The sequence below is a fragment of the Taudactylus pleione genome, unplaced genomic scaffold (genome assembly GCF_031769625.1).
Source record: "Taudactylus pleione unplaced genomic scaffold, aTauple2 ptg000017l, whole genome shotgun sequence".
NCBI classification, from domain to species: domain Eukaryota; kingdom Metazoa; phylum Chordata; class Amphibia; order Anura; family Myobatrachidae; genus Taudactylus; species Taudactylus pleione.
Window position 1 is genome coordinate 18,257,618 of NW_028284419.1, and position 24,624 is coordinate 18,282,241.

The 24,624-nt window shown below is 43.6% G+C and overlaps 1 protein-coding gene across 1 annotated transcript in view; it reads left to right on the top strand.

Moving 5' to 3' along the window:
• The first annotated feature begins 2,012 nt into the window (after window positions 1-2,012).
• The window catches only part of LRRC8D (leucine rich repeat containing 8 VRAC subunit D), a 62,149-nt gene continuing 39,537 nt past the window's right edge, over window positions 2,013-24,624 (top strand). The window contains exon 1 of the mRNA XM_088481961.1: window positions 2,013-2,093. The gene's annotated coding sequence lies outside the window, so the exon portion shown is untranslated. The remainder of the gene's footprint in view (window positions 2,094-24,624) is intronic.

The following is a 24,624-nucleotide window of genomic DNA, read 5'->3' on the forward strand; positions in this document are numbered from 1 at the left end:
TACAATCCTGTGGACATTTTTCTGACCGCCATATACTATAGAGAGCCTTTTTGTGACCATTTACTACAGAGAGAATGAGAATGAACATTATACAAAACAGATTAGTTTTGAGACCGTCACACAATATTATCCCCTCATCCTAAAAAAATTCTTACCTACTTCAGGATGATCAAGGCAGCCCCATTTTACCATAACTGACCACCCCCCATATAAACATTCCCTTATCTTCACCATTAATCCCATTCACAGTCATTACTGTACCCCCCTCTGTCAAATAAAAGAAATCCCTTCATGTTAATTAACTCCCCAAAAGCATTAACCCCTTCATCTTAACTCACCTTCATAATAAAACCCACGCACAACTTACTTATAAACCAACAATACTAATTACCCCCTCCCTTCTTCTCATCCCACCTGCTCCTCTTACCTATTGCTGTTCTGTTCTCACTGTAAATCTCCCATGAGGCTGCATTGCTGCTGATCTCCATGTCTATGTCCCCTCCCCCACTCATGGCCCCCCCACCTTGCTTACGGCCAGACCTCCCCTCCCCTGATCGCGGCTGGACTACCTCCTGATAGGCGGCAGATGGGCCCCTCTATCCTATTGGGCCCCGGTCACCACCTCTGTCACCTTGTGCATAGTCCGGCTCTGATAGTGTACTAACATTAGTGGTTTTGTTATGATGGAATTGGTATAAAGTCACAGATTAAACATAACAATACGTGGCACAATGCATGGTGTGGCTAACTCATATCGGACCCGTCTCTTTTTTTTCCATCCAGGTTAGCGTCTGAGTCACACACAGAAGCTACTGTACAAGCAAAGCCAGTGCCAGTGTCCAGGGTATCCGTGCATTGTCATTTTGTTGCATTAGTGATGTAACTGAAACATAATTGTGAAAATGTCTGTGGCAAGGTGAATGGGGCTGCTAAAGGGCCCCATACTGTACAACTGTGATGTATTGGGCCAATTCCCTGATCCCCAGCCACCAGGGACGGGGAATTTGTGAAATCCAACATGTTGAATTTCACGGATTGGTATTTTTAACATGAAGAATTTCAATGATTCCCCGACGGATTGGCGATGAATTCCGACAGACAGATCAGCGTTTCCGGTTGGATCGGGGAATCGTCCGTCAGATGTACAGGGCTCTTAAGTCGCACAGTCCGTGGCGTGCCAAATTGGGCTATTTCATGTTAGCCGATATTCTGGCTGCCCCCTCCGGGAGGGAGCAGCCAGGTCGGCAGAGCAGAGTGGCAGCGGTCGGACATATTACCGGGCATTTGTGGGTGGAGCAGGAGCGTGGCCATTTTGGCCCTGACCCCGCTACACATTGCCAAGATTACAGGCATTGTGACGCGATTCAGCGTAAATCGCGTTATCGGCCACCCCCGCTGTGGGGGTTTCTTTTGTAACCACGTGGTGGTCTGGAGGGACCGGCGGCCGCCAGGAGGCTTGTCTGCCTTACCGGGGGGCCGGGAGCTGCACCCGATTTTCGTGAAGCTCCCGACCGAATCGGGAGGTAGGCAAGTATGGGTTATTTCGCTTCATTTAAGAATAATTATATGTGGACGCACCTGTATCATGCCAGTATTAATACACATGCTTATTTCAATACACATGGCAATAAAGATAGGTGTTACTAGTAGGAGTAAACATCATGCAGCTACTATTACTACCACATGGCAGCAGCATGCAGGATAATACACAGATACAGCAGTGAGGCTGCCAGTGCCAAACACCTGACAGCAGCATTGCTGGAAGGTTACCAGGCGGAAGGCCCCGGAGATGCAGATGACAAACACCGAGGAGGCTATTATGCAATCTCTCTCCGCCTCCTCCCATCCTGTGCACTGTGCAGCCCTGGTCGGGATCACATCTCACTCCCCACCAGTCCCCAGGAAGCAGCAGCTCACGGTGACAGCACCCGGCCGTGTCTATGTCTGAGCGGCTCCACTGTCCCTGCTGCGCACACCACCCGCCTGATGCCGCCCTGTGGTGCTCGGAGAGCGCGGCTGTGACTGTGCACAGGAGGAGGCGACACCTGGCCGGTGCGAGCGAGGAGGAGAGAGCCGGGGAAGGCTCAGCTCAGGTGAGACCCCTGTGCTGCGGTTACCTGATTTATGTCTCTTTATTTACTGAGAGGCCGAATTGTCTCTTCCACGCTGTGTGCATGTTCCCTGTATGTGTTCTGTGCCCTACAGAATGTACATTATTCACAGAGCTTGGTGACTATATTTATATTATATAGTATGTGGGATTTGTACAAGTGGGCAGACATGCTACTTTGTGGCACCATATGCCAGAGCAGTTTTATTGAAAATCAGTTGTCGAACACTCATACACTGCACCCCAGAATGCATAACACTGTGTGTGTGTGTGTGTGTATATATGTGTGTATATATATATATATATATATATATATATATATTTACAGATCAAGTGTGATTACATGAAGGTTGCTGTTCTCTGGACTGGTATGAACTGGTTTATACATCTACTAGTTCAGTGGTTGACTGCCATAGCTTTCTGATTTAAGATAAAGAAAAATACTATATAGAACTTGCATTGGTTGGTATAGCGAGCTATGGATTTTGAACTGTAAAAGTCCAGAACATGGAGAACACTATATATACAGATATATCTATATATCTGTAAATTACTTCAGCTGGGTACACACGTACCCGTTGAAGCGGCGACTAGCCGTAGCGCCAACTGAGCAGCCAACTTGGTAAGCTATACACACTTCATAATAGTCCGCTCAATATGTTTGGCCTAAATTAAATGTTCATTTAATCTACTAAGGAGTTGAATTATTGATGGTTTTCATTTTTTATGGTCGCACAAGTTTTTCTAGTTTACATTAATTTATTGAATTAATAAATACAGAAATTTAAACTACAATCGGTACTTGTGTACTTTACGGACTCATTGCAGAGAGAACCCAATGAATGTTTTAAATGGTACTTGTGTACTTTATGTACATAAGTACTGAAAGTTGTCCCCACCTAAAGATGAAAGCTGTCACCTCACGGGTTCGCTGCGCTCGCCACGCTTCGCTCGCCGCAAGGTTATATTCCCCCTCAATGCCCACTTGGATGGTAGGGAATGACGCTGGACACTGGCTGATGACGTCAGGGTCCTCTCCCTGAAGGTGATTTAGACATTACCATGATGGATAATAATAATGAGTGGAGGACACTTGGGTTCTCTCTGCAATGAGTCCGTACAGTACACAAGTACCCTACAATCTTGCTGGAAAAGAGCAATGGTTGTAAATATTTACCTTTAACCTCTTTTGAAAAAAAAAAAAATCATTTTTTTTTTTTTTTTTCACTTTTTCATATGGTTTGACATGTATGAGGTGAAAAATATTTTAACTGCATGTTTGTGATTCAGTCACACATGCACCTGTCTTTCTATACTGCCAGAGACTACACTTTAAAGTGGTGTAGAAAACTTATTAATTTTTTTTTTCTCAAATAATCAGCTCTTTGGGTGGGGTCTATTCAGCATTGATTTTTTTATTTTTTTTTTACATAAGTACAGAAACTATGATTTCCGTATTTTTTTTATGCAACTCCCCTATTCAGCAATGGGATAATGGAGAAGATAACGCAATTATCTTCTCCATTGATTCCCATCTTTCTGAATACCGCACTGTAGGGATCAGCCGTTGATCTCTACAGTGCTTTAACGCTTTTTGCAATTCAGCAAAGTAAAAAGTGTTAAATCAGTCGATAAATATTTCCTTTATATAACGCCATTACAGAATGGCGTTATATGAAGAAAATACTTATATATCCTGAAAACTGCAGGGACAGAGGGAAATTTTCCCATAAGTCCCTGCAGCATCTTGTAAGCCCACCAAGTCTCCATCCCTGCTTCCGGTGATCAGAAACCGATAAGTCGCTTTTAGAGCCTTTTAAACCTCCTGAAATTGATTGACATGCGTATACAGGCTTTATACTAGCCTGTATACATGTATATTTATTTGCGATTATATTTACCATTTATATATAAATGTTAAATATAAAAGCACATATATATATACATGTATACAGGCTAGTATAAAGCCTGTATACGCATGTCAATCAATTTGGGGAGGCTGGAGCTGAACTTACCCCATCGGCGGTCACAGCAAGCAGGGATGGAGATTGTTCCCGAGCGCATGACTGAGCATGCGCAGAGGAACAAACAGGGGATTGTTTTCGGAAAACCTTCTGTGACATCGCAAGGATAGCGTGTTACCGCAAGCGCTATCCCTGCTCATATTTTATCATAATTGATAAAATCTCGTGACGATGTTGCCCGATAATTTTCTGGGCAATATCGTCACTCTTGCTGAATAGACCCCTTAAGCGTAAGCAGTTGGCCTTTACAGTAACTTGCCTTCAATCATTTTTCATACTTTTATAGGATTTCATATGTCTGTAAATGTTGTCTTTTACCAAAACCTCTTTAAAAGAAAACTTTATTTGTAATCTTTCCTCAAGAACAATGGAATGTTATACAGTGAAATAAATTGATACCATTTGTAGAAAAACTCGGCTATGTGAAAACAAGGTTTTAGTCCCAGCTGGAAACAAGGGCGAGCACCCAAGTGTGGGTCATATCTGTAAGCCCTTTTAGACACTGGTGTTTGCTTTGTATTTAAAAACCTAAGTTCAGATCCAAATTAAATGTAAATTTGTTTGACATGTGGTTGTTATCTATCGAAACCCATTGAAGGACAATGAATGGAGCATTATTTTAAGGGGCCGCCACGCACCTTAAAAACAAGTAAAAGCACAAGTGGGTACTCTGACATTGATAACAATTTCTTCTATTTACAGACCGGAACACACACGTTTGTTCGACAACCACTAAGGGGTATATTTACTAAATTGCGGGTTTTTAGAAAAGGAGATATTGCCCATGGCAACCAATCAGATTCTACTTAACATTTATCTAGCACCTTCTAGACGATATTCGCTAGAATCTAATTGGTCATCTCCACTTCTAAAAACCCTCACTTTAGTAAATATACCCCTAAGTCGACAATGATATGGTTACCGCTAGGCTGTTTTAGTCCTTTTGGCTGTGCCCCACTTTTCGGGCACACACGCGCCTTCAGCGCGTGCTATAAAGTGCTTTATCTAGGTCCGGTAGTAATACATACACAAATGCGTAAGCACATTTATTATGGCTATTCAGTTTATTTCATGTTTGAGTCTCCCCTCCATTATTTATCAAACTATTTTCTAGTTTATTAAAATATTTTCCAATCTTGGCTGTTTATACAAGCCCGACACTCTTCTCTCCGAGCTTGCTTTTCTCCAAGATCTTTCTTTCCCCCTCCCTTAATTCGGTCTCTTTCCTGTCTAGACGCCCTCCTTTTTCTATTCTCTACAATACATTCTCTTTTTTTTTTTTCCCAGGTATTTTTGCCATCAGCCATAAATCATTGCAAACGTTTGCCCTTAGTTGGATCACGTTAGCTCACCACCTCCCTACCCTCTGTCATACTTACCACCAGTGCAGGTGCAGAGTTCTCCTTTACTAGTCCGTCCATCTTCCCATCGCGGCAAAGAAAGCTGTTGGCTGGGAAGGCAGGTGGGAGGCACATGACGCTGCTCAGAATGCGCAGGTCCGTCTGAGGACATAACCATTCTTGATTATTATATAAATTTAAGTGTGTTGGGGAATGCTGTTGCCCCTCTCTCCCCAAGTGCACTCCCGTTGCGGAGCCTTACTTTTTGCATGAGCACCAAGTAAGTGGGAAATATCTGGAAAAATCATATAGAGAAAATAATAGAAATAATCCAGGGGCCTTATGTAATAAGGCGCGATCAGCTGCCGCTGCGGGAACTCCTGTTAGTCTCCCCGTATTTTTAAAACGCCAATCATTTTGCCTTTTATAATGATTGCTGTTTTAACAAAACGGGGAGACTTGCAGGAGTTCCCGCAGCAGCAGATCGCGCCTTATTACATAAGCCCCTAAGAGTCTGTATAGGAGAAACCTCTAGAAGATCGACTTTTTTTAATGATTATTTACAATATGCTTTGTTCGTTGTTCACCTCATATGGGGGTGTATGACACCCCCTCCTGCATTTGCCATCCCAGCACTGTGATATCCCAGCACTGGGATAACCATTGGTGGACGGCGCTGGCCAGCTGCGTAAGCCTCAGCTTACGTAGACTGGCCGGCTTGCGATGACAGGAAACTGCTTCCATGGATGCAGCCCCTGGCTTTGCCACTCTTAAATGCCTGTCAATCAGGCAGAAGCATAGCAACAGCTGCATGCAATCACTCAGGACCTGTTCTGCACATTTTCAGAACATCTCTTGCGCACGCCCAGATTCCCGATAAACGTGAATGACTATTTCAGGTTTATTGCCACATTTAGTAGATATTATTATTATTATTATTATTATTATATTTTCCTAATTTAAATGAGATAATTGAAGACTGCTAGCAATTGTTCTTTATAGTCATACTGCAGCATTCGGCCTATATTGCAGTCCTCAAACTCCTATTTATTTATCCAGTTTGGGTTATCTAAAATACACTACTTAAATTTTTTCTGCATTTGCCCTGTAAATTATTGTTTGCCTCTTCAACAGAATTAACCTGGTTATACTTGCAAGCAACATTTAGAAAATAATTTTTTAACAAATGTCTTGAATTGTGAAATACTTATGTAAGGGTTTGTGGTCACATGACTACTGCGACTTTCTAAATATCTCCTGTCACTCTATAATGTATAATAATAATCTGATCTGGTAAAAATGAGGAAAACCGTAGCCTTATGAAGATCCGTTAGTACAATTCACTGCCCTAAATATATGCACTGATACCAATATATTCAATACATTTTGTGTTTTGACCACCTTCAGTTGTGTGGGAATTAGAATGCATAAAATGCCATTTATAAATCAGGTTGGTTATATTTTGAGTGCAAACAAAGACATTTCGGGCCTGATTCAGCATGGATCGTTATTGCGGTCGCAGCTGAGATTACGTACGCAGTTCTGCTGCGAAAATATGCTAATGTCTGCAACCGCTCAGCCAGCATAGAGACGCCCACTGCTGCTTTCTCACATACGTAATACCTCGCAGTCCTGCGTATACATTGGTACTATTGAGTAACATCGGACCATCATGCAGAATTACAGCAGGTCTGACCTGTCTCAGAAATTGCTAACCTCATTGCACGCAGTGAGTACTCAAGCTGTGTATGCCGTCGCAGTGGCTTATTTATGCATGGCGTTCAAACGTATAATCACGCCTGCATTTCTCCTTCCTCTCCCCCGTCACCACCCCCAAACGCTGACGTCCCGTCACTCACTTTGAGATCGCTTTCTGTCTGCTTACGTGATCGCAATGCCGTTCTGCGCAGTATGCACCAACGGCCAATTTCCGTACGTGGTTGCAATTGTGATCCTTGATGAATCAGACCCTTAACACATAAGAGACTACAATAAGCAGCTAAACTATTGTTAATCCATAACACCAGCTTGATAAAGTATTTATTATGTCTATTTCAGCTGGTTTGTACAGCCATCTATGTGAAAACTCAGGGACGGAGCCTTGAATTGTGTAGTTAAAATGTGACCTTTCTGCATGGTTTAAAGCTAAATGGTTTATCTTCTGTCTCCTTTTCCCATACATTGGCTCACTGATTAAGCTGTATTCAGCTTTTTATAACTAAGCTTACTGTTTTTCTTACCAGCTTATGAGGTTTAGTGAAGTGTTAATGATTACATGGCTAGACATTGCATTAGGTAAAAAATGTTTTGTGTTCTAAAAATTAATATTGTCCTAATTTCGATTGACCATATTTATGGGCCGATTTATCAAAGGGAGCAAAGCAACACATATTGTACCATTTTATTTATATATATATATATGTGTATATGTATGTATATGTGTATATATGTATGTGTGTGTTATTGCTTTATTAGGATTACAAATGGAAGTCTTTAAAAAAAATGCTTTCTACTTTGAATTAAATTTTTTTTTTAAATGTGTATATGGAACCGAAAGCTCAAACATGGGCATTCCGTTCCACTCCGCGTGTGCATAGCATTTATCATTATGGGCCTTATTGCGGCAGAAAGGTCCTCTTATACCCCTTTTCCACCTAAATTCCGGGTCTGACCCAGAGTTGGAACAAAGTTCCTATATGGATCAGACCCGGAATTTTGCCGGCGCCGACTCGGGATATAATAGTGTATTTTCTTTTCTGTAGGTTTGATCCATCTTGTCCCAGTAATTGACATCACGTAATAAGGTTGGTTTAACATGGGTATTTTACTAATAAATTTAGCTGGGAAATTATAATAGAGAAGCCATTTACTGATCTGGATTATTGAGAGGGTACATGTTAACTATTTGTTAAAACACACAATTAATGGGTGCGGATTTCTGTTCGCCCCCTCCTGAGGCTCGAAAAGACATCTGCTTTAAGTAGGGCTTCTTGTCCTTCTTGCGGCGGCTGAAAACGTGTTAACCCATAGCTCTGGGTACTTATCCGGAACCCGTGGGTTAATGCGCATTAGCCAAGGATTGATCGCGCCAGGAAAAAGGCTTGTAATTGAACAGCTCCCGGCGTAGAAGTCTGAGACTACAACTCTTTTCCTCGCGTGGTAAGGTATCAAGGCTAATTTAATTCTGGCCTAAGAGGCTGCCTCCCAGTGCTGAGGTCTTGTGTTTGATTCCAACCAGTGTCGTATATGTGTATGGTTTGTATGTTCTCTCCGTGTTTGTGCAGGTTTTCTACCTTCTGAACTCCAAACACTGCTTGGTTAATTGACCGCTGACTAAAATTAATGTTTGTACATAAAACTGTAATTAGCAGGGACTGATGTGAATGAATAATATCTTTTGTACAGTGCAGCGTAATATGGTTGCTATGTGTATATGTTAGTAATGATGATAATTTTCCATCTATTGTTGCATTTAACACTGTTACTGATGACGCACAGTACATTTACATATGTGGCAGGTTAGTCCATTATTGATGGTGATATCTTCTCCCCAAATAATCTATTGCTGGCTAGGCTTATCTTGTAATATATAATGCTTTTCCACAAAGCTATTTGTTGCACCACTGTGGGCCCAAAGACCATACGTTAGGGTCTTTTAAAAATATAAATTTACCATCTACTACTAGCACATAACAGAATTAATGTATTATTTTGAAGTTGAGTGATTCCGCAGAGTATTAGATATTTACCCTAAAGGCGCAGTAATGATGATTTCCTAATCCTTACCCAAGGCATCTTCAGGGCTCATTTTTGATACAGTAATAGGTTACACAGAGGAAGTTCCCAATTTATTTTATGATGTGTAGATTCCGTAGAAGAAAGTAATAAGTTCAGCTCCTCCTCTGTAATCATCTGATGTACAATATCCTAATGCTTTACTGCCAGCAGAACACTTTCTTATTTTGCCATGCATGGCATTAAGTGGAGCTTGTTGGCAGGAAATAATGTTTTATTTCTTTGTGACTAATACTTTGACCGTAACCATTAAAGCATCAGAAATAAGTTGTTTGTGCCCTGTTTACTCTAACACAAGTCATTTGTTACCAACAAAGAATGTATAGAATATAATGTACTGTAAATGTGTGTGGCACATTTAAACCTGTAATTCTCATTTTTGAAAGAATTTATTTTTTTCCAATAATTTATCATTTAGATGGGCTCGATTCAATTAAACACGAATCGAGTCCGATGTGTTCTACTCCTATCAGAAGTGTTTGTGCCTGCAATTTCCATAGCAATTCTTGTGGTACTAAATGTTTTTCCCTGGAAACCAGCTTTTCAAGGACATTGACCCAGAAGTGTCTTTAGAACACCTGAGGCATTGGTTGAATTTTAGCCAGAATTCTTGCTCAGTGTTGCAAAAAGTAAACTCAGGTCGCGGTTTTGCAATGCAAGTTGGCTAGTATTGAAAATATTTGTTACAATACAGTACGGTTTAAGAATGGAACAATATATACTTTAAATAGGCCATTAACTTGCATTTTCTTCTTGTCCTGACAGTTTGAGTACCGTATATCTTATTAATAGCCTACATGCATTTAACCTTACTCTTAGGTCTATTACTTGGCGTAATGGCTATATCTAAATTGGGACATCATTCTGGAATGGGGCATGACTATGGCACTCTAGTGGATGAAAATGGAACTATTAGTAGGAGAGATATATATATAACGGGAGGGATTCATTAAGAGCTCTTAGAGTCTCAGGATCATGTAATTGGTACTCAGGAAAATGCCAAGGACGTGTAGAACCCGACGACCCAAATCCATAGAATGGGAGCGCGGTCGGACCATGTAATGGGAAGTTTTTTAATCTTTTTAGTAAATTGAAGTGTTCATTTGTCTGGAATGAAAAGATCTATTCTGGAGTAACTATTGTGAACTGAAAAAAAGGTGTAATCTCATCAGGCAAATGAGTGCATCATAAAGATCAAACTCTGCCAACAATTTCTTAAAGGAAAGGGAGGGACCCGCATCACGAGTTGAGAAAGGGTGTCCTTGGGAAGAGGATCTATCTAGTTTGGGATTGAGGACCAAATTAAAGTCACCCATCAATATAAGTGCCCCTTGGCGGACTTTAGAAATTTCCTCAAAAACGTCTTGAAGAAAAGGATTTGCAGAGAATTAGGAGCATATAGAAAGACTAGTGTAACCAGGACTTCCTCCAAAAATACCTGTGAGAATGAGAAAGTGTGGATCGAGAGGTCCGGGAATACCTGAAGATTGTTTAAAACATCTGTATCTTCTGCCAAATGTGCAGCTATAAGAATGTCCTTAGCATGAAAGAAGTGAAGACGCAGTAGGACGTCTCGGGGAGAGCTTGCAGGGGCCGACCGAGGTTTAGGTAGACGGTGGATGCGGTCGATCAACAAGTCTTGGTCTTCCATAGAAGGCAATCATTTTTTGAAGAAGGACAGAGCAAAGTCTCGAAGTTCATCATTAGACACAGACTCCGGAACACCCCTGATCTTAATGTTTTTTCTCCTGGACCTGTCCTCTAAGTAAGCCAGTTTGTCTTGAACAGTCTTTAGCTCCGTTAGAACAGAATTGTGAGATGTGAGGAGGTCGTTATGTGAGGAGACTAATTCTTGCATTTTATTCTCCAAGTTATTAGTACGATCACCAATACCTGCCACCTCACTAGTAAGTTGTTTGACTTTCAATCCTCAGTTCAGGTTGCACAAAATACGCGCTATAGCGCGTTTTTACGCGCTACAGCAAATTGGGGACCCAGATTTTAAAACTGATCGGGTCCTGTAGGACCCGCTGGATCTATTTGTGCTGCTGTAGCCAATGGCTGTGCTGCAGCGTCTCCCCCAGCCAATGGCTGTGCTGCAGCGTCTCCCCCAGCCAATGGCTGTGCTGCAGCGTCTCCCCCAGCCAATGGCTGTGCTGCAGCGTCTCCCCCAGCCAATGGCTGTGCTGCAGCGTCTCCCCCAGCCAATGGCTGTGCTGCAGCGTCTCCCCCAGCCAATGGCTGTGCTGCAGCGTCTCCCCCAGCCAATGGCTGTGCTGCAGCGTCTCCCCCAGCCAATGGCTGTGCTGCAGCGTCTCCCCCAGCCAATGGCTGTGCTGCAGCGTCTCCCACAGCTTGTGTGCGCGGCGTCCATCGGCCAGCAGAATTGTCGGTGGTGCCGGGGCCCTCCTGCAGCCTGCGCTCCTTCAGCCAGCTGAGCGCTCTGCACACAGGAGGCAGGGAAGGTGGACACTGCATGGGACAGGAGGAAGCTGTAACAGTGACCCGGCCGGGGGCTCCCAACAAAAGCAATGAGGTAAACACTACCCCATGTGCAGTCTATCTTTACCCCCTCCCTACCCTCAGTTCTGCCCCAGCTGCTATCCTAACTATTGCCTGCCCCTAACACCCTCATTGCCCCCCAGTACTGCCCTAGTTATCTACCCTTACCACTCCATACACCCAGTATTGCTTGCCCCTAACCTCTTCCTTGCCCCCAGTACTGCCCTAGCTGCTAACAACTCTTTTACCCTATATGCCTCCCATACTGCCCCTAGTGCTATCTACACTTGCCGCCTCTCTAAACCCAGTGCTGCCCCAGCTGCTATCCTGACCCAACTCTGCCCCTAACCCTCTCCTTGCCTCCCCCAGTACTGCCCTAGCTGCTATCTACCCTGGCCACTCCCTACACCCAGCACTTCCTGTCCCTAACCTCCTCCTTGCCCGCAGTACTGCCCCAGCTGTTATCTACCCTCGCCCCCTCCTTACTCCAAGTACTGCTTGCTGCTAACCCCCACCATATCCCCCCAAGTACTGCGTCAGCTGCTATCTACCATTGCCCCTCACACAAACTGCCCCTAGTGCCCTCCATGCCTCCCAGCACTGTTGCATCAACTGTCTGCACTTACCCCTCACTACCCCCAGCCCTGCCTGCCCTTACTCTCCTATAGCTGTAGCTCTACCCAAACTTCTCCCTGCCTTTATCCACAGCTCTACCCCAACCCCCTCTACCCCAGCTGCTATATACCTCCCCCAGCACAGTCCCAACTAGTGCCTGCCCTCAACTCCCATAATATGTAATGGGACCCAGAAAAAGTGGTGTAGGACCCCAATTTTTTAAAGTGAGGGGTCCCTGGGACCCACAATTTTTTCCACTCACCGCGATCACTGCAGTTAGAGGTGAGATCTGCCCGAAACGCCTGGAGCATCTGATGGAGCGTGCGGATTATAAGAGGAGCATCAGCATAGGGGTCAAGGGTGAGGTCAGAGACAGGAGGAGAGGCATCCATAGGAGTTGACACTGCTGAAGGCTTTTCGGCCGGTGTTTTCTGTGATACAAATCTAATAGGAGGTGCGAGGGTAGAGAGCTTGCCCCATCTAACAGGCATGATGGTCCCTTGGAGTGAAAGCTGCTGGCAATATTAGAAAGACTAGTGGTTTTATATATACTGGACTTTACATCAGATATAAAATGAACTGCAGAGGTCTCATGGGTGTGGACAAGAAATCTCTAAAATAACATGGTGATGAGATGAAGGATATCGTAATCCTGCAGGGGATGTAGATAGTAGGCAGCCAGTCACCAACTTGTTCGCTGAGACAGACAGACTTGAGAGCCATGGAGAGTGTTGCAGCTGATGCAGGAAGATGGCAGCCCCGCGATTATCGGGTCTGGCTGAGGAAGGAGCTGCTCCAGGAGGGGTGAGGCAGGGTCCAGCAGGCCTACAAAAGAAAAGAGCAGCCGGAGATCTATAGCCGCGGCGGTGACACCACGCCGCCGGAGCCTCAGAAATCGAGGTCATGGCTTCAGAGGGCCGAGTAGGCCGCGGATCGCTGGACCTCACAGAAATAGCCCAGAGTCTGGCAACCTACCCGGGGGCAGAGCGGGCACTCCAGGAGAGGGGTCCGACCCGTCCAGGTGGCAGTAAGCGGCAGGGAGACCCAAATTAGGAGGTTCAGAGCAGAAGCCCCTGCAGAGCACGTCTGCTCTTCTATCCGGTCAGGCCACGCCCCGGCATAGGGATACTTACATAGATCTATATTCCAGTGCCAGAGAAAATCCATAGTTTTTAATGCATTATTTTTTTAATAATTATAATAAACAGATATATATATATATTTTTTTTTTTAAAGTGTTGTCTTACTCCTGTTCATACTTTGTTTGCCAGCAAAACAATATTCCACAATAGACTATATATTGTTGATTATTTTGGGTTCATCCCATCTTTTTGAAAAGAATTATAACTACTGTTGCCTCTCATGCCTCTATTCTCCATCTGCATAATAGGAAAGTTTGACAAGACCATTGTCATTATGTCAGGGCTCGATAAATCCCAGGGGCCAGGTCGCCATGGCTACCAGATTTTGCAGTGAGGGAGGAAGCAGATCCTCATCTGTGCTGGTGGAGATTTGTGCCTATAGTATTGCGGTGCGGTGTGCTGAGTGTTGCCTGCGGTGACTGCTGTGCCTGTGTCTGTCCCGGCCTGCGCTGATGACTCCTCTCCATCCTGGCCTGCTCTGATCCCTGCTGCCTGTCCCAGTCTAGGCTGATCCTCCTGTACGTCACCGGCTGTCTGTCTCCTATCTCCGGCTGCATAGAGCTGTCTATGAATGGCCAGGGATTGCGGAGCGGCTTCAGAGGGATAGTGGTGTGACCACGAGGGGAGGGGGGTTTTATATTTATTGATGATAAAAAAAAAAAAAACCAGGACACACGACAGGCAGTGTTTTTTAATGGAAGCACACCCTGCAGTTTAATATATACACACGAAGGCCTAGACAAACAGGTATAGTGATTAGGCATGTAGGTGGAAGCAAATGATCCCGCCCCCAAAGTGCTAATGTTCAGTCTGCTGCAACACCATGCACACAGTCTGCTATACTTCCTAGCACAGCAAAGTCCCTGGCGCTACGGAAACTCAGGCCTTCTCGCTGACCGCTATTTGGCATCAGTGCCAAGAGCACTGGGTAAATGAGAGTTTTAAACTCCTGTCTTCCAGTGATGACTCGCAGCTGGACCTGTGCAATCCTGAAAACCCGGAGTTCCAAACCTCTACTGCAGACTGCACAGGTTTTACTTTAGTCCCCCTGGAGGTAGCTGATCCCACAGGAATGTGGGTATTTCAGGTGAGAGTCAACCCCTCCCACCACACAAAATCCCTTTCGCTTTTTCAAGCTTTGGGAAGCGCACATCTTCCTTTTGTGACGGATGACCTCATTTGGCTTTTTCAAACTTTCGGGACCATGTGTCCACATTTCTTTGTTGAGCTCCAGGCCGATGTTGTACGACAAATTATGCTGAATGGTCAAGAACCAATGCGTAACCCTGGGGTTGACCTCTTTGTTGAGGTGCATTCACCTTAAGGGTGCGTGATCTGTGACTAGGACAAACTCTCTTCCCAGGAGATAAAATGGCCAGTAGAAGACAAAGTATTATCGCCAAACATTGTAGCTTGCCTATATGGTACTTTCTTTCACATGGCAGTCATACCGAACAAGGTAAGCCAGGCGCGGACAGCTGCGGGGGGGGTAAGGGAGGGTTAGGTTTAGGGCTCCCGGGGGGACTTAGGGTTAGGCACCGCCCCCCCCCCGGGAGGGGAAGGGGGGGGTTAGGGTTAGGCATCCCCGGGGGGGACGACTTAGGTTTAGGCAGCGGGGAAGGGGGGATTAGGTTTAGGCACTTGGGGGGAGGTTAGGGTTAGGCACCCCTAAGGGAGGGCTAGGGGGGGGAATTAGGTTAGTGATACTTACCTTAGGGACGATCGGGATTTTCACCCTTGCCGGGCTGCCGCTGTTGGGATAATACCTACTACACCCCTTCAAAAAGGGGAGTGTGGATATTACTGCATAAATAGATATTCTTCAAATGCTATATAGCTTAATGGTCTAGTACAAAGTAATTTAGCTGCCATACTAGTTCAGGTGATTTTATTTTTTCAATAAAGGTTTACTGTCATTGATAATTCTGTACAAGAGACCTGGCAGGAGATGTACGTAAGGGTGATAGCTGTGAAATTGGTAACTGTGCATGTTATGTGCTGCAGTTACCACTTGCCTGCATGTAGTGATCCAAATGCGCCCCTGTGAATATTGGCGCCCCTATACCTATATTGCAAATGCCGGTCATATAGCCTAAAAAGGGAGAGCGCAATTTGCTGGACAGGTGAATTAAAACTTCTTTGCGAAACAAATTATAATACATGCTGGCGGTGTCTGGACCTTCTTCGCCCATTATCGTAGTGAAGCTAACACTGCCCGCATATTCGTTAGCCGGCCGATCATACATTTCATTCCTGCAGCATTGCTCTTTGTAAACACATTTCTGTGTTCATTTATTGTTGAGCATGGTGGTACCATCTCCCTTTCCCTGCCATCTAATTGAAGAGGGAATTGTTCTGTTGTAATGGAGCCTACTTCATTCAGGGGAACACAGTAAGTGATATTGTATTGCTAAACCAGCAGAGAAGAATTGTATTACATATATTTAATATTGTACGGAAGCAGTTGCAGATTCTTCTATATTACATTTGTTTTCGTAACGTGGATAAATTGACTTGTGTTTCATTCAATTTTATCTTTATGAAATTGTGAATTTATTCAATTCTGTTTTTGTGTTTTTTAAATGTTCACTGAATGTGGAAATCCTGTATCTCCCTCTTGTCTGCGTTAATGTTTAGACTTAAATAATAAAAAAGTACTTTATTGATAATTTAGTTTTTTAAGGTAAATTCATTAGCTTAAATGAACTCTTAAATTATTCTTATTTTATTCTGCTATGTCCAACTTTTCAGACCCCAAGGGGCCCTGAAGCTGCAAACAGGAAGCTGTGTCGCCCACTGATTTTACACCAGCTTATGCACACGTCATAATTAGTATCAGTGCTTGCACCAGCCCCATATGCTGGGTGCAAGAGATCCCTCAGAAACAGGCTTTCCTTCCCTGGTCACATGACTCAGATTCATAAAGAACTGTTGATACACGCCCACAACACTCCCATGACACTCCAGCAAGGCAGAGTGGCTGGGTGTAGTATAAATTATCTACAGTGTCTAGATAAACAGTCAATAGGTCGACACCAGATTGACTGTCAAATGGTCGACAGTTAAAATGATAACCTAAACTAAGGTTGACAGGATCAATTGGTCAACACAGAAAAAGGTTGACACAATTTTTGTTTGTCATCGACCTTGGTCCATGTCGACCTTTTATATGTTGAATATTTGACATTCAACATATTGCATGTCGACCTGTTGACGGTCTTTAAAGATACTAGATCTTCCATCCGGATAACAGAGTGATTATGTGCGATCACATTGTCACAACTCCTTTTCCGCCCCCTAGCACCCTATTTCATGTATAGAAAGATCCGATAAGTTTCGTTCGAATCAAAGTAGGACAGACACACACAAAAATATATAAAATTTGCTTCTGTGCATGTGCTGTATGCAAAAACATTGTTTGAGTTTAAGCTAAGAGATCCATCCGATTTTAGAATCGGAACCCAAGTGTGTGCACTTTTTTTTTTCTTTTTCTTTTTTTTTTTTGTTATGGTTCTTGTGTTTTTTTTTTTTTTTTTTTTACATTATTTTTAGTTACCACTTAACTTTTTTTTTTTTCTTTTTCATTTTTAATATGTAAAACATTTGTGTGTGCAAAGATGCAGCTGTTTGGAGGTGGGGGCATGGCCCGCTGCTATGCTTCACTAGGCCCCTATGAGACATAGGGAATGCCACGAACTGCACATCGATTGAAATGGGACAGGGTCAATATGACGTGATTTGCAGAGAAAAAATCTTATTGGCTCTGCCACCTACACGTTTACCCACAATTTGCTGCATTATACTCCCCTTAGTGTCCATTTTGCTAGGAAGTGGGCAGAATGCGGGAGGACTGCATACTATTCTTGGGGCCTACTGTCTGCAATTTCAGGAGTCTCCAGCAACTTCCGGTAGAGTAGGCAAATATGCTGTTGACCCTTTATACTGTTCTATGGAATCTCCTAAATATCTTAAGGAGGCGATGTACTAAGCCTGGGAGATAAAGTTCCAACCACTCAGCTCCTAATTGTCAAGGTTACAGGCTGTGTTTGAAAAGTTACAGGAGCTGATTGGTTGGTACTTTAATTCTCTCCACTTTATCTTTCTTCAAGGCTTAGTACAGCTACCTCTGTCTGTGGTGGAGATGTATCAAACATTAGAAAGAGGTAAAGTGAAGAAGTTGCCCATAGTGAACAATCAGCTTCTGTCATTTATCTGGCAGCAGCTGATTGCTATGGGCAGTTGACTTCTCTAATGGAGCATACACACGGTCAGATTTTTTTTAGAACGATATCGTTTAAACGATTTTAACGATTTTTTTTTTTTAACGATTTCAAAGATTTGAACGATTTTTGAAACTATTTACTCAACGATTTGAACGATTTTTATTAACGATGGACGATTTAAACGATATTGGACAAATCTGACAGAGAAAAAAAGGGTGGAAATTCAAATGCGAAAGATTGGTCCAAATTAATGATTGACAGGGAAATGCTGGGTGTGACTAGCATGAGGGAATAAAAAGCTGGGGGCCATTTTAAAGCTTTGCATTTCTTGCTCTGTGGCTAGTTTGGTTCGGTTTATACCAGCTAAACGTCGTTACATTGCTAATTTGCTCCACTTTGTTTTTGGCTTGCCTTTTACAAAGTGTGTTTATTGTGCTATAGTGATATGGATCCCATTCGTCAGCGAATGATGGTGGCCTACGCAGGAGTCGCAATTTTGTCTGAGAGGGAGAGGGGCGTGAGGAGGAGGAGGCCTCGCTCTTGCTGGACAAAGGAGTGGCTTTTGCGGAGGGATACCATGTCCCATATGCCTTTGCTCATGGAAATCCGTGAGAATAATCTGGATGACTACCGGAATTTCTTGCGGATGGACGACGTCGTCTTTCAGGAGTTGCTGCAGCTTGTAACTCCTGTTATTCAGAGACAGGATACGAATATGAGGAGGGCCATATCGGCGCAGGAGAGGCTGGTGGTTACGTTACGATATTTGGCTACCGGAAGATCCTTGGCGGACCTGAAATTTGGTTCCCTCATTTCACCTCAGGCGTTGGGCGTCATCATACCGGAGACGTGCAAGGCCATATACCAAGCCCTCCAGCCCCAGTACTTAAAGGTATTTGAAATGTATTATTTTTATTTGCATGTAATGACATATTGTTTTTTATTTAAATTTAAAACCAACTGACTGGGGTAACAAATTTGTATGGAAAAGGTCAGATTCGACTCAAAAATAAGGGCGATGACGTTATATGTATGTCGTTTTTCATTATCCCCGTATTCAATATAATTGAATTACATTAAATTAAACTTTATTTGGCCAGTGAAAAGTCAATGTAAAATGGGTGGAAATTTTTACTTCCTTTAGCAGTTTAAAAAAATGCAGATTTGGGGTTTAGGGGTGGAGGCTTTAAAAAAAATAGCCTGCATCCTTCAGAATGACCCCTTGAAACGATGTGTGTAAAAAAATAAATAAACGGGACACACCAAAAAAAACCACTTTGATTTTGGGGCCCAAAAAATAAATGTTTGGGAACAAAGTTAAAAACAAGCAAACTAGACTCTGGGGGGGGGTCCCCAAGTATGCCACAGGTGTTTATTTCATTGCAGCTCCTTGCGCAAGTTGGTTTTTCACGTTTTTTTCAAGTCTCTTTAGCAACATTAAAATATGCTGAACCCCATTTTGAAGTACCCCAAATTTGCTGGGCATAGTTATTTGTCTATAAAAAAAAATCTAAATGCTCTTCTGCACCACTTTCTTCAAAGTGGCATTTATTCACTTGCTGCGGCTATTAGAAACCCTGACTTCAGTAGTTAAAAATGGGGGTACTCATAGTGATCCCCCATGTGTACACATCATTAGGGGGGTCCCTAGAATATTTACGGGAACTTTTGTTTTTTGTTAACCTGTAAAAAAAATTGTTAAAAGAATTAAAAAAAAAAAACAAGGTCCCCCCCCAAAAGCCAAACCAGCCCCAGGCTTGCCAGCCAGTGGTGGTTTCTAAAAATACAGGGAACAAAATGTGTAGGGTTCCACCGTATTTTAGAAACCAACACCAGGCTGCAGGGACTAGTGCAGGTTTTAAATATAGGGGTCAAAAACGACGTGGGGTACCCCCTATATTTAAGACCAGCACCAGACCCAACCGACCGGGATGCAATGCCACAGCCCGGAGACCCAATCACCGGGGCTCCAGGTCCAAAGCATTACACCCCAAGTCGGTCAGCGCAAGCCGGTGATCTCGGGGGAGTGGGGGACCCCCCAAAAAAAGGTCCCCCCTCTCCCGAGCACCACAGGCTTAAGCTGAAGCCTGGGGCTCATCCCCATACCCCTGGAGCGGTGGGTATGGGGGTAATAGGGGGGCCAAATAATGTCAGACTATTGTACTTTACAGTGGAACTACAAGTGCCAGCAGACATGCGGAACCTGTAATTTCACTGTAAAATAAATAGTTAAAAAAAGACAAAACACACACACCGTGTCCAGTATAAGTTTATTACACACACCTACCCATTCACACATATACTCACCTATACCAGATGTTCTGTCCTCTTCTCCAGTAGGATTTCCCAAAAACATGGCTCTGCAAGAAAAATGTCATACTCACCTACATCCAGCGCTGGTCTCCGCAGTAATCCATTGTATTTAAAAAATAAAACAAAACCATTTAGGCGATCCACGCAACAGAGCTATCTATATGTGTGTTGCCACACATACAGCTAGCTCCCGAATGCCTGGCATCGGCACTTCACGGGGCATTGCAGTGCCGTCAGCCAATCAGCGGCCGCGCTGACTGTAGAGCGCCCGCTGATTGGCTCCGGCAACTGACAGTTCCCACGTAGTGTGAGTCGCCCACGTGGGAACTCTCAGTAGCCGGAGCCTATCAGCGCCCGCGCTACAGTCAGCGCGTCCGCTGATTGGCTCTCAGGACTGCAAGCTCCGTCGATGTGCCGTCAGCTGGCATTCGGGAGTTATGAGTATGCGTGGGAACACACATATTCATAGCTCGTTTGTGCCTCGGGTATGCGTTTTTTGTTTTGCCAAGTACGTGGATTACTGCGGAGACCAGCGCCAGGATATAGGTAAGTATATGTGTGAATGGGTAGGTGTGTGTAATAAACTTATACTGGACACGGTGTGTGTGTGTTGTCTTTTTTTAACTATTTATTTTACAGTGAAATTACAGGTTCCGCATGTCTGCTGGCACTTGTAGTTCCACTGTAAAGTACAATAGTCTGACATTATTTGGCCCCCCTATTACCCCCATACCCACCGCTCCAGGGGTATGGGGATGAGCCCCAGGCTTCAGCGTAAGCCTGTGGTGCTTGGGAGAGGGGGGACCCTTTTTTGGGGGGGTCCCCCACTCCCCCGAGATCACCGGCTTGCGCTGACCGACTTGGGGTGTAATGCTTTGGACCTGGAGCCCCGGTGATTGGGTCTCCGGGCTGTGGCATTGCATCCCGGTCGGTTGGGTCTGGTGCTGGTCTTAAATATAGGGGGTACCCCACGTCGTTTTTGACCCCTATATTTAAAACCTGCACTAGTCCCTGCAGCCTGGTGTTGGTTTCTAAAATACGGTGGAACCCTACACATTTTGTTCCCCGTATTTTTAGAAACCACCACGGGCTGGTTTGGCTTTTGGGGGGGACCTTATGTTTTATTTTTTCATTTTTTAAAGAATTGTTTTTACAGGTTAACAAAATAAAAAAGTTCCCGGAAATATTCTAGGGACCCCCCTAATGATGTGTACACATGGGGGATCACTATGGGCCCCCCCATTTTTTCCTTAGGCATGAATACGGTGTTTATCATAGCCGCGGCAGGAAAAAACACCTTTCAAAGCTATTGAAAAACCCAGACTTTCTTCTGCAGGCAAAAATGGGGGTACCCATAGTGATCCCCGAGGTCTGGACATCGTTACTGGGGTCCTACAAATAATTGCTTTAACATTTTTTAATTTTTTCTAAGATGCAAGTATTGGCGGGTCAGGTTTTTGACTAATTCAAATTGAATATGGGGATAAGCAGGAGCGCCCGCGATACTTTTTCACTGTCAAAACCTCCAATATGCGGGTTCGAAAACCTCGCTGGCGAGGTTAACGTTTCATATTGAATACCCCTCCAAAATTGATGTTATGTAAGGACACCTTTTCAACACTTTCACAATGTCTTTTCCCAAACACCCCAATTGCCTGTCACCTTTTTTTGTTGTTTCACTCTGTCTCTGAAAACTATGGGTAGTAAATTGACCCTTGTAAATACGGGTATTTTTTGTTCATCAATTTAATTCAATCTGTTGAAACATATTTTATGTTTTTAATTGCAGTTCCCTGCTACAGTTGGTGATTGGCAGAACATTGCTGGGGAATTTGAAAGGAGATGGGATTTTCCAAATTGCGGTGGTGCCATTGATGGCAAGCACATCCGGATTACCCAACCCAGCAATACTGGCTCCTTGTACTTTAATTACAAGGGCTACTTCAGTATCGTCCTAATGGCAATAGTTTCTGCCAAATATGAATTTTTGTTCATTGATGTAGGAAAGAATGGTGGAGCCTCCGATGGTGGATCATTTAAAAACACGACATTTTATGAAAGGATGGAGAAGAACATGTTACAACTTCCTACTGCTAATGATTGTTCACATGGGTTATCATTTGTATTTGTGGGTGATGAGGCATTTGCGTTGCACAAACATGTCCTTAAGCCATTTGCCCAAAGAACATTGACACCAGAAAGGCGCATTTTCAACTATCGTCTATCCAGAGCCAGAAGAACAGTGGAGAACACCTTTGGCATTTTGAGTAATCGTTTTCGAGTTTTCCACACGGCTATAAATCTGCGTGTGGATAAGATAAATTGGGTGGTTATGTCAGCATGTGTCTTACATAACCTTTTGCTGCGTAAAACACAAGGACAACCCAGTTTGTCAACAGGAGTTTCCACTGAACCGGCACTTGCAAACTGGTCCTCAGTCAATCCTCCCTTGCTTCCCCAAGGTGTCACAGGAGGGGCCAAGCAAATCAGGGACCGATACGTCTCTTATTTTAATGGTGAAGGTGCCGTTCCCTGGCAGACAGACCGTGCATAAAATGTTTTAAAACATTACCTGGCAGACAATTTTTATTTACAAGGAAAAATAAATGGAACCCTTCTTTGTTATGTTTTCCTGTGTTGTCTTTTTTAAGTTGTCTCTTTACTTACTTTGTTCTTGTACATGAGTACCGCCAAAGCTTCAGAGACCCAAACTCCTGGCCTCTAGGTCCAAAGCATTAACACCCTAAATCACTTAGGGTAAGGCAGGATTTTTGGGGGAGTGGGGAAACCCGCAAATAAGTTTACCCCCCTCACCAGCACCCCCGCCTTACGCTGAAGCCTGGTGCTCGTCTCCCTATCCATTTCCCTTGTGTAATGTGTTGGTGAAATGATCTTTTTTTTTGCAATCTTTTACAGCTGAACTACAAGTGCCAGCATGCCTCTCATTATGCTCTTGTGGAACTACAAATTCTAGCAGCTATGTGGCACCTGTGATTTCACTGCAAATTTAAATTTTAAAGAAGTGTGGATTTTCCCCCGACTGCAAATATACGCAATTATTAAAATATGTTCCGGCCTTTTCCACCAAGCCACCACCCCAGGGACAATTTGGGTGTTTTGTAAAATATGTCCCAAAACCATTGTTTTTAATCATTTACAAATGGTAGGAAAACTAGGTGGAAAATTTGGTTATTAAAACCATACTCCTGGCCGCTCGTTAACTTGTGGGTGACCACCCACAGCATTAGCAAACGTCCAGGATGATGGAACATCGACCCACTTGTAGGTCTTCTGCGCGTGCAAGGGGGTCTAAAACGGGCACACTGTCTAGTCAATGATTTAAATCAATAGTTATACATTGCAAATACTAAAGACATAAATTGTTTTGCTTAATAATATTTAATTGAAATAACTTTTTAAATAAAGACAGACAAATTTTGAAGTTTAAATAAAATATTTTTTTTTATTTTTCATATACCAAAAAAATATATCACCCATGAATACTGGACAGGATATTCTGGGTAGTGCCAAGCCAATGAGTGCCTTGAAAATAAAGAATACTCAGATCGGGGCAACAAGGCTTCATCAGCTGCTGCAGAAGTATTGCATGGGCCAAAAAACAAATGCAACCCAAACTGGGTAAAGCAGAAGATCAAAAAATATTCCGAACAATGTCAGCGGAAGTCAACACAAAATATGGAATGCCAAACATTCCAAAGGAAGGGCAACAATAAGGTGAAGAGAGTCCAACATTATGGTATTATGAGCAAATGTCCAACATCCAGACGAAAGAGAAGGAGAAATCGGACTGAAAAAAAATTAACAACCATGCCATAAAAAAACGTGGCTAGAAAAATTAGGCATCAACAAAATCGTCATGGGCAAGAGTGGCCAATGCACTCCCAACAGCAGAGTGAAGGCCAATTGAGGACGACCCAGGAAGGTTTGACGGTGACGGAGGGGATCCCGACGCAGAACGGGGAGACATTTGTGGAGGAGGATTTGGGGGATTCGGCGTAAGGAGGTGACTGGTACTTATTTCCGTGGGAATACTTTGCTGGGGTATGTATGGGCTTATCCTCGTGGTTTCATCCACCTCATCTAACATACCACGTTGAATAAGCCCATATATAAGGCACCGGCAAAGAAATTGGGTTCGGGGCTTCATGTTCCTCAACTCATTGCCCATGTTGATACTGAAAACTGTTAAGTCATCCGAATTTGTCTGAAGAACCTCCTCAGCACGTGTTAAAAATCTTTCAGCCCGATCAGGTCTGGAACTTGAGGCTTGCGCCCCCTTGGCTGCCAACCTCCGCCTCTTCGCCGCTGGCTGTGGCTGTGGTGTTGTGGCTGGCGCCTCCACAATGCTTGCCTCAAGTTCCGTTAGCTCACTGGTTGTAGGCTCAGGATCCACTTCCTCCGTAGGACGAAGCTAGGGAAGAAAATATGAATTAATGTCAAATTATTATTAAAATAAAAAAAACAAAACGATAATTTGTAAAATAATTTAAAAAAAAAACACCAACATCACTACATTGCATTGGAAAACTATATTTTACA